The 9,632-nt window shown below is 39.7% G+C and overlaps 1 protein-coding gene across 1 annotated transcript in view; it reads left to right on the top strand.

Annotated features, from left to right (window-relative positions):
* The first annotated feature begins 1,718 nt into the window (after positions 1-1,718).
* The window catches only part of UCN3 (urocortin 3), a 460,199-nt gene continuing 452,285 nt past the window's right edge, over positions 1,719-9,632 (top strand). The window contains exon 1 of the mRNA XM_075205257.1: positions 1,719-1,841. The gene's annotated coding sequence lies outside the window, so the exon portion shown is untranslated. The remainder of the gene's footprint in view (positions 1,842-9,632) is intronic.

Raw genomic sequence — 9,632 nt, 5'->3', positions numbered from 1 at the left:
TCCACACGAGTGGTTTACAACCTATAATGTCTTTTATTTCTGCCCTCATGGGACAGTGTCTGAGATTGGCTTATTATGTGACAGAAATTTGTAAATCAAAGTTTAAAAAACAAATAAATATCAGAGTGAGGGCCTCTGGAACGGCCACGAGACACCATTGGGGGTATTCAATTGTTAGCATTAAAGGAAAAAAACGAGCGCGAAAAGCGTTAATACGGTAGTTTACTCGCGGAAATTTAGCTCGCCGCTCAGGGAGCGGCGAGCTGAAATTCGGCAAGTAATTACCGTATTAACGCTAAGATTTTTTGAGCACTCGTTTTTTTTCGTTAACGCTAACAATTGAATACCCCCACATGTGTCAATACTTTTTTTTACAGAAGTAGAGGTGCAAGCAAAAATCTGTGTTACTTTTTATAGTCGCAATGGTAAAAAAGTGCGTCCACAATGTTCTAATGAACATCGTGGACCATTGAATTCCTCACCCAGAGATGGAAATACACAGTGCAGACCCAGCCTCTAACACTTTGAGATCCCCCTATAGTGTTTTACTGTATGTTACGCCTCTATCAGGCATATTCAATTAGCAGCAATGTTCCGCATATTTTCAGGTACTACTCATAGATTTTTCCTTGCCCCTCTATGGGAGGCGAAGAGAAATCGTTGGTGGGGGGAGTTGGAAGAAAGAAAAAAAAATCCATACTCACGTGATCGCGGCGCCGCGTCCCTCCTCTCCTCTCTTCTCCATTCACACTGACTGTCGGGCGTGACATCATCAAGTCACGCCCGACAGTCAGTGAGGAGCGCTGCAGCCAGGTCAAAGCATGAAGAAAGAAGAGAAGAAGAGAAAAGAAAGAAGTTAACAAAAGGTAAGTAAAGAAACGGAGAGGCAAGGGGGGAAAGGGACAGTACTATAAAGAAAGGGGAGAGAGGCACAGAGGAGAAAAAAAAAAGTGGGAGAGAGGCACAGAGGAATAAAAAATGGGGAGAGAGGCACAGAGGAATAAAAAAAAGGGGGAGAGAGGCACATTGGAATAAAAAAAGGGGGAGAGGCACAGAGGAGGAAAAAAAAGGGGGAGTGAGGCACAGAGGAGGAAAAAAAGGGAGAGAGGCACACAGGAGGAAAAAAAGGGGGGAGAGAGGCACAGAGGAGGAAAAGGGGGGAGAGAGGCACAGAGGAGGAAAAAGGGGGAGAGAGGCACAGAGGAGAAAACAAAAAGTGGGAGAGAGGCACAGAGGGAAAAAAAAGGGGGAGAGAGGCACAGAGGGAAAAAGAAGGAGGGAAGGCAGCATGGAGGGCGCAGTGTGAGCATAAGGGGGCACAGAGTAGTTGTGAAGAAGGGGCACAGTAATGTGTGTGTGATGGCACAGGGGGCTTGTTGCAATGTAGTGAGTGTGAGGTAGGTGGTGGCTAATTAATGGGTGCTATTTTGTTTGTAGGATGATGGTGAGGCAATTTAATAGTGGGGACTATTAATGTAAGATGGGGTGGTTTGGGGGCTATTGAATGTTGGGGTGAGTTTGGGGAGAATGAGGTCTATTTATTAAATGTGACTATGAATTATTTAATGGCAGTGATGGTTGCGGGAAATAGGTATTGCTGGGGCTGTTTGCAGGAAGGGAAATAGGTTTATTTATTAAATGTGAATACTATTATTTTAATGTTGGGGCTGGAGAAAGGCCTAATTATTAATTGTGGGTGCTATTGATTTAACGCCGGGGCTGGCTGTAATTTTATAAATGTTGCCATTTTTTCCCCAAATAGGTCCTCCAACATTCCAGGATCCGGACAAGCCACAACTAAAGAAACCAGCAGCCACAGGTGGTGAAAGTGAGAAGAACAGGTAGGACAGAGAAGCATAGTGTGTGAAATGTTGTGATTCTAGTAGGGACAATGCCAATGTTTGGTGAGCCCAGTGGGCGCAGGCCAAGACTGAATTCTTTCTGTACACACTGCATTCTTCCTATACTACACAAGGGTGCTAGATGTCCTGAAAGTCAGGAGTGCTTGGACAAATGTCACGCTCCGGTGAATTCAGGACCTAGTGATTTTGATGTGCTAGCCACGCCCCAATGGTGCATTGCCACGCCCCCAATCGTGTGACCACACCCCTGAAAAATGTTGCGGCGCAAAATTTTTTTGCTTACTCAACTATAAGGGGGGCCCCATGAATTTGTTGTACCGGGGCCCTGAATTCCTCTTGGCAGCCCTGTTATGTATGTATGTATGTATATATAATAAATATATATATATATATATATATATATATATATATATTTATACACACACACAAACCTTAAAGCTTACATTTTTAAGTAAACTTGTTAAGGATAGATTCATGAATTGGGGTAAGGGATTCTGTAACATTTTGGAGTTTTGCTTAAGATTGTGGGTTGCTGTCTTGAGTAACATTATAATAGGGGATACCTATATCATTTTAATAACCCAAATAAAACAATTACCCTAATCCTAACAAGTTTATTTACGTGAACTGGTGAAGCAAATTCAGACTTCCAGCCACCAAAGTAATTATGTCATAGTCATATTTTTTCTTCTGGCCCACTAGCATTGTCCGTTACAATGCAAACTATAATTCTGGACATTCTTGCTTAGATCATACTTTGAGTTTTGGTATAATGCCTCTTACTGATGCATTGAATCAACTCTTATTTGTGTTTTGTGACAGCTGCAGTACGTATTTGCTTTCACTTAGTGGAATATTATAGGTCTATGGCTGTAAGGGAACACAGACCTTCATTGCTAAAACTCATTGTTTCAAATATGACCTTGAAATAGATAAAGTAAGGTTTGGGGGAGGAACTTACTGTAGATTTCACTTGGACTTCTGGAAATGTTTTTACTGTTCATTGTCATTATCAGGTGGCTCTATATATAAATAAAGGGCCCAAAGTAGATATTAACAAATCTGAGTGTTCCAGGGGTTAAATAGGTCTAAAACAAATATGTGACATGGGGCCCATTCTTGGGCACCTCGCAGGGTTTGCAGTTGTTTTAATTTGCTCCAGCTTCTGCTTATCATTTACAATCAATTAAAAATTCCAGCAAGAAAGTAGATACACATTCTGTGAGTTCACTGTTTAACAAGCAGACTTTAAACGTAAGTCAGACAAGACCAAGGGGTAGATTTACTAAAGCTTCTAAACAGAAAAAGTATAGGTGTTGCCAATAGCATCCAATCAGACTCTAGCTGTCATTTTCTAGAACTGTGATGGGTAACAGGCTGCCTTAAGGCTGCATGTGACCCTCAGATCCTTCACCTGCAGCCCCCAGGTCCTTCCTGCTTTATTGTCGCATTTGTTTGTTATATCTTGTAACTCTTGTTCAAAATACCTGCTGATATGTTATTACTGATAGGTGTGTCTTTCTTGATTAAATGTATTGTTTTAACTTATTACTGAGGTTAAGGGTAGTACTCAACTGACTTGACGGTAAGAGGGCCGCACCATGCGGCCCCTGAAGTGTATCAGGTTGCCGATCACTGGTCTACGTACTGTATAATTGATAGCTATAATCTTCCACATTTCCTTTTTAGTTTTAGAAAATCTACTTCCAGATATCGTTTCTTAACATGTTCTAGACTGAGACCACATAGTAGTATAAAAATTAACTGACTTTATTTATTTAAGGCCATTTTCTTATACTTGCAAATTATTCAGTACAAATACGTGAAGAACAGGTTTCACGAAGATAACTCTGCAGTGACCCTAGGCATAAATATTTTAGGATAGTATTATAGTAAGCCCTGCTACTTTATATTTCTATTACAGGGAAACAGTTTGTGAATGTAATAAAATGAAGCAGTCCTAGGGTTAAGAAACTGTCCTTGTAAACCTGGACAAATATGAGTTAGGGCTTGTTGAGCAAGAATTCGCTCATGCCGTGTTCCAAGCGGAATGCAACGTCAGCAAACTGTTTGAAAATCATGCAGGCATCTGGATCACTGATCTACTGTTTTGAAAAGCAGCAGGTCAACATCAAATGCGGAAAAAACAAGCATGCATTGGAGTAGCAATAGAGGTAGTAGCTGCTACAGTGGCTCGTATATGCAACAGACTAGACGCTTCATGTTTCTTTCCTTAAGATTTGGGAAGCACCAGAATAACCCTAGCAGAACATGTCCTGTCACCAAGCTGTACATCCAGCAATACTGTGACGGTCAGAATCCAGTTTAGCCTATCCCCTTATATCTTTAAATGTAAAAAAAATACTCTATTCAATTTGTTTGGTATACGTTTTTATTATTTACTAATAAACTATTATTTTGAGTTGAATATAAAATGCCGAAGAATCTGTCTGGGTATACGTGTACTGTAGTTTACGAAACTCTCTAGATTAAAGGGGGTGGAAACTTGCTCATAGTATCTTAACCTTGGGTTAGGATACTATTGCATGTGTACAGGCTTTCAGACCACGTTATCATCATCATCATCATCATCATTTATTTATATAGCGCCAACATATTCCGTAGCGCTTTACAATTGGGGACAAACATAGTAAACTAATAAACAAGCTGGGTAAAACAGACAAAGAGGTGAGAAGGCCCTGCTCGCAAGCTTACAATCTATGGGACAATGGGAGTTTGACACATGAGGTTAGGTAAAAGTGACGTTACCCCTCCTCTTGAGATGCATTCCCTTGAGATGCATTTAGCTTTGAACAGAACAAAATGCAGCTCAAACTGATTTCTAATGAATGCTCCACAGAACATAGATGGGAAAGTATTTAGCAAGCTGCATCTACGCATAGAGCATTTAACCTGTGAATGGCCATTGCGATTACCGTGGGAACCAATGATCAATTTTTTTACATTTCCATAATGGTTGAGCAGAGGGGCAACAGGGGCAGAATGTCCGTATGTGTAACTAAACACAGACTGACACACACAAATCCAGAAGTGTCTTACTGCCCCATTTCATCTGGGAGATATTTGTCTTCCATGATATTCGACACTAACTTTATGACTGAATTAATATGACCTCAATTAATTGATGTATAATGCTTGTGTTATGTCAATTAATTAATTAAGCCCAGGTTGACCCAGTCAAAGTCACCAAGTTCAGGGCAGAAAAATACTTTGCAGAAGAAATGAGTCAAGTTGACATTTCTGCTTTATTGTGTGTAAGTATCTAAATATGTGACAAAATAAAGCCAACTTATTTTTCTTCGGTTTTACTGCTATATTAATTTTAGCTTTAACCTGTGTATAAAATAATACCAACCAAGCCATTTTACCCATAACACAAGGGTCTCTCTCAGGTTTGTTTACCATTAATTTCACAAATGCGTTAAGGATCTGTTTATTATTCGGTAGCGGTAACAATCATTATGTACTGCTGCAATATTGAAAAAGACAGGTAACGCCAACCTAAGCTTTTTCCAGCTAAATAAATTGCTAAATGCTGCTGTCCCCATAGTGGTCTATGGGGAAAACGGTAAGTGCCAATAATTAGCCTAATGGTGGAGAAATCTCGCTAAACCTTTGTTAGATAAGAAGAAGTGGTGGAAGTGCCCTTTGCCGTTGTTTACAACATAATTTTGTCTCTTAACCATTTTGGCGCTTAACTACTTGTTAAATAGGCCCCTTAATGTGGACTGACTTCAATAGTGGATAGTAAAGGTAATTTTTTACAACATCAGTTGCTTCACTGTAGGTTAATTCAATGTGGAACTAAGAGTAGGAACAGCAGAGCTCTCTGTCCTGGAAAAAAAGAATAATGTTTTCACTGTTCATCCTGGAAAGTGTGCTCTGTATTTATTGTAGCATTTCATCATAAAGCAACATCCCATATGAGTTGGTTCACGCATTGTACATACAGCATACACTATGCATAACATGTACCTAGAGTAGGTTTTATCTTGAAGGACTTATAAATGTGAGATCTGTGTGGATCATCATAGATATTTTTTCAGGCTGAGGTTAAATATAGATTCCTTATGGTCAAAGTTAGTGCTTAGTTATGGACTATGGGTATTATTAGCCAGATGACCTGACAATATCTAAAAATGTGCAAATAAGCAGAGGGTTTTTACTGGTGACAGCATAACACAGGGCAGGGATGTCACTCAACAGATCTCAGAGACCATTAGTGTGAATGCAAGAGTAAGGTTACTTAAAAAGTGATGCCTGAGGTTTTATTGCAAGATTTGTTTTGACATAAAACAATAGTGTTAACAGGTAAATATTTCCTGTGTGAGACACTAATAAGCATGGGTTCAGCTCATGAATATCATTATTCTTCCCACTTATAGGTAACATCTGATCTTATGATGTGATCACTGTAATGTTCTAATGCGCGACTCAAACTTAAAATGACTGGTTTTCTTAACATATGTTTGTGGATTTGGCAGTTGTCTGGCATACCTGGCCTGAATTAACTGATATTGAAGGTTTTCTTTATCTTTATGACTATCTGTCAAATGTAGCAAATAACACATTGTTGAATGCAAGAAATACTCAATCAGAAATCAAACTTATGAACTTATGCAGGAGCTGAAACATTGTATGACATTTACCATGGAGGGCGAGGGAAGCCTCAAATTAGCTAGAAGTTACATTTCATCTGGTAACTGCTCCCTCCGTGTGATGCTAACACACAGGTACACTCACACAGGGTGTTGGAGAATATTGACACTAATTGATTGTAGATATTTTCAATGAGCTCTCTGTCAGACTAAAAATCATATAGGTTATGTAAGCATGGCTATAAATATAGTAAAACTCGTTTGCTAGCAAAACTCCTATCCACTATCTCATCATCTCTTGCTTTGACTACTACAACCTCCTCCTTTTTGTCATTCCTCTCACCCATTTATCCTTGTTTCAATCCATCTTAATTGGTGCAATAAGACTAATCTTCTGTTAGGAGCCGCGGCGGCCATGGGCACCGCCACGACTCATCTCTTAACCCGCTGAGCATCCCGGCCATCTCCTTAGTGACCGGGACGTCACTTCCGCCAGCTGGTCCGACCGTTGCCAAGACAATGGCCATTCGCCGATTCCCTGCACAGCACGCCCCGGAAAACAGGACAGCCGGGCACAGGCGCTGATATCTCCCCAGCCTGTGGGCTGATTAATGTGGCTTTGATTAATTAATCCAGGCATGTGTATTGTTACAGGGCTTTGCCCTGATTGGCTGCTCTATGTATTTAAGGCAGTGAGGACTGAGCCTCACTGCCGGTTATAGCGTTTCTGACCCAGTCTTGCTAACCTGCTCCTGTTTGCTGTACCCTGTCCTGTGGATACTCTGTTGGATTTTCTGTGTATGACCCCTGCCTGGACTTTGGACTCTGCCTGTTTGCTCGTGACCCTGACCCTTTTGGCCTGTACCTTGGACTCTGCTACTTTGCCTGTGACACGACCTTTGGCATGTTTATTGACTACCCTGCTTGCCTGTGACCCTTGACCTCGGCTACCGTTTGACTATCCGCTGCTTTCTACCCAGTCTCCTGGCCTGCCGCTATTGTCTGTATTACCAACCCACACTACATCTGGAGCTAAGTCCTGGGGGCATCTGAGTACCGGTGAGCTCAACAAGCTCTAAGGGAAAGGCGGCTGCTATAGGTGAAATCCTCCACCATCTGGTTCTGTGGGTTGGTGATCAGACCAGCAGCCTAACATCTTCCTTTCTTGCTGCTCCAGATCTGCCACTTTGAGAATCCCTGGCTTCCTGTGTCCTCCAGAATCCAATTCAAATGAATCACCCTTACCTACAAAGCCCTCAACAACACCACCCCTTCATACATCTCAAATGTCAAAATACTCTTCCTCTCACCCTCTTATATCTACCTCTTTCCAGTGCCTCACTTCATCTCTGGTAATCACCTCTCATTCCTGCTTACAAAACTTTTCCTGTGCTGCTAACCACTTATGGAATTCTGTACCATGCCAGAGCATTAACATCTTTAAACACTCTGAAATCCCATCTATATTAACTCTTACCCTACACTCACCTATGCTACTCACAATAATGCATCTTCACAATTATCTACACTCTGAGCCACACTAACTCCTTTTGGTTCAACTGCCCTCTACCAATTAGAATGTTAGCTTTCTCATGAGCAGGGTCTATCCTATCCTGACTTTTCATGTCTGTATTTATGTTGTATACCTTGTATGTACCTGTTTTATGTACACATTTTTTCTCCACTGTCCAGCACTGCAGAGCACTGTTGTACCTTACAAATCAATGACAATATTAATAATAAGCTATTGATAATTTACCATTAAAGGTAAAGTCTCAACCTTTTTTTTATTTTTGCAACATTTTATAAAACAACTGGTTACAATCTTAAAAAAGACACAAATCAGAATTAATACAATGATTACATATATCAAAAACAACCTATGAATAATTCCACTAAACCAACCTTCCCACCCAGAAAACCAATTAGCAAGGTTTCACCAACTTAGCCATTCAGATCATTGGGCACCTTCTTTATAATATGCCCTCTAAAATCGACTTTTATTTGTCTGTTTTTCTGCAAATATCCATGTATTTGATCTCATTCTCACTCACATAACTGCAGCAAGCAGGACCTATAATCTGACACATGCCCCCTTGTGCTACAATTAGATAATTTAATACTAAAGCATGTTGATTTAACACTTTAGCATGACATTTGGTTACATTTGACAATATTTCAAAGAAATCTAAAATTTCATCAGTGACATCATCAAATAATTCTGCCAATGTCTCCAAATTATGAGCATATTTTACTGCTAAACCCACTAAAGATAATGCTATTCCAAATTTCTTCACTCATGGTACATTAATTAATCCCTTTGTTTTGGATTTATTGTTTGTTTTCCTTTTAACCAATATATGTCTGGGAGTATGGCTCACATTTATATTATTTTGTTTCCATGTTGCAGTTGCTAATCTAGCCTGTACAGCTTCCTGTTCCCCCTAACAGTAAACATGGATATGCTTGGTGTCCATGTACATAATAATAACTATTACACAAATATATCTGTCCTCGCAATGCAATATCCTTGTCATAGAATAGCAATTGAGATAGAGCCCTGTGGGTGCAATACCTTTATAGTCACTGGTCCCTCCACAGTAGTACTAACATTTTTGCACCATTCATTACTGTTAAAAACAGATTGATGTAATAAAGTTGACCATTTACTGTCTGTGATTGTTATATTATATTTCATATAATATAAATTGTGTTCAGTGTAAAATATTAGTTCAGTTTGATCAGTAATAGTACCTGAATCAGTATCTGTACACTTGGTACAGCTCTCTGTGCTTCAACTTCTCTTGCAGATCTATACTGTTGTCCCTACTATATAGTTCTTAGTATTCCATACTGCAGATCACCATAGTTTATAAACCCAAATTATTCCCTATAAAAAACAGTTTTGTATTATAAAATCGTTTTCCGGTTAAATAAACAGGAGTTATCCATTGTTCAGTGTCTTGCAATAAAAGTTCATCTGGGGATATCGGTACAGCAACATAAGGAAGTATTCCATCTGAATTTGGAACAAGTCCAGTAATTTGAATAGTTCCCTAGCTTGACAAGCCGATAATTCATGTCTATAAGAGCATAATGCTAGTCATTTTCTAAATATTTATGTAGCTTCCACTTTCCTTTGATACATGAT

The sequence above is a fragment of the Mixophyes fleayi genome, chromosome 4 (genome assembly GCF_038048845.1).
Source record: "Mixophyes fleayi isolate aMixFle1 chromosome 4, aMixFle1.hap1, whole genome shotgun sequence".
Classification (NCBI taxonomy): Eukaryota; Metazoa; Chordata; class Amphibia; order Anura; family Limnodynastidae; genus Mixophyes; species Mixophyes fleayi.
The sequence above is the reverse complement of the archived record's forward strand: the minus strand, read 5'-3'. Positions and strand labels throughout refer to the sequence as shown.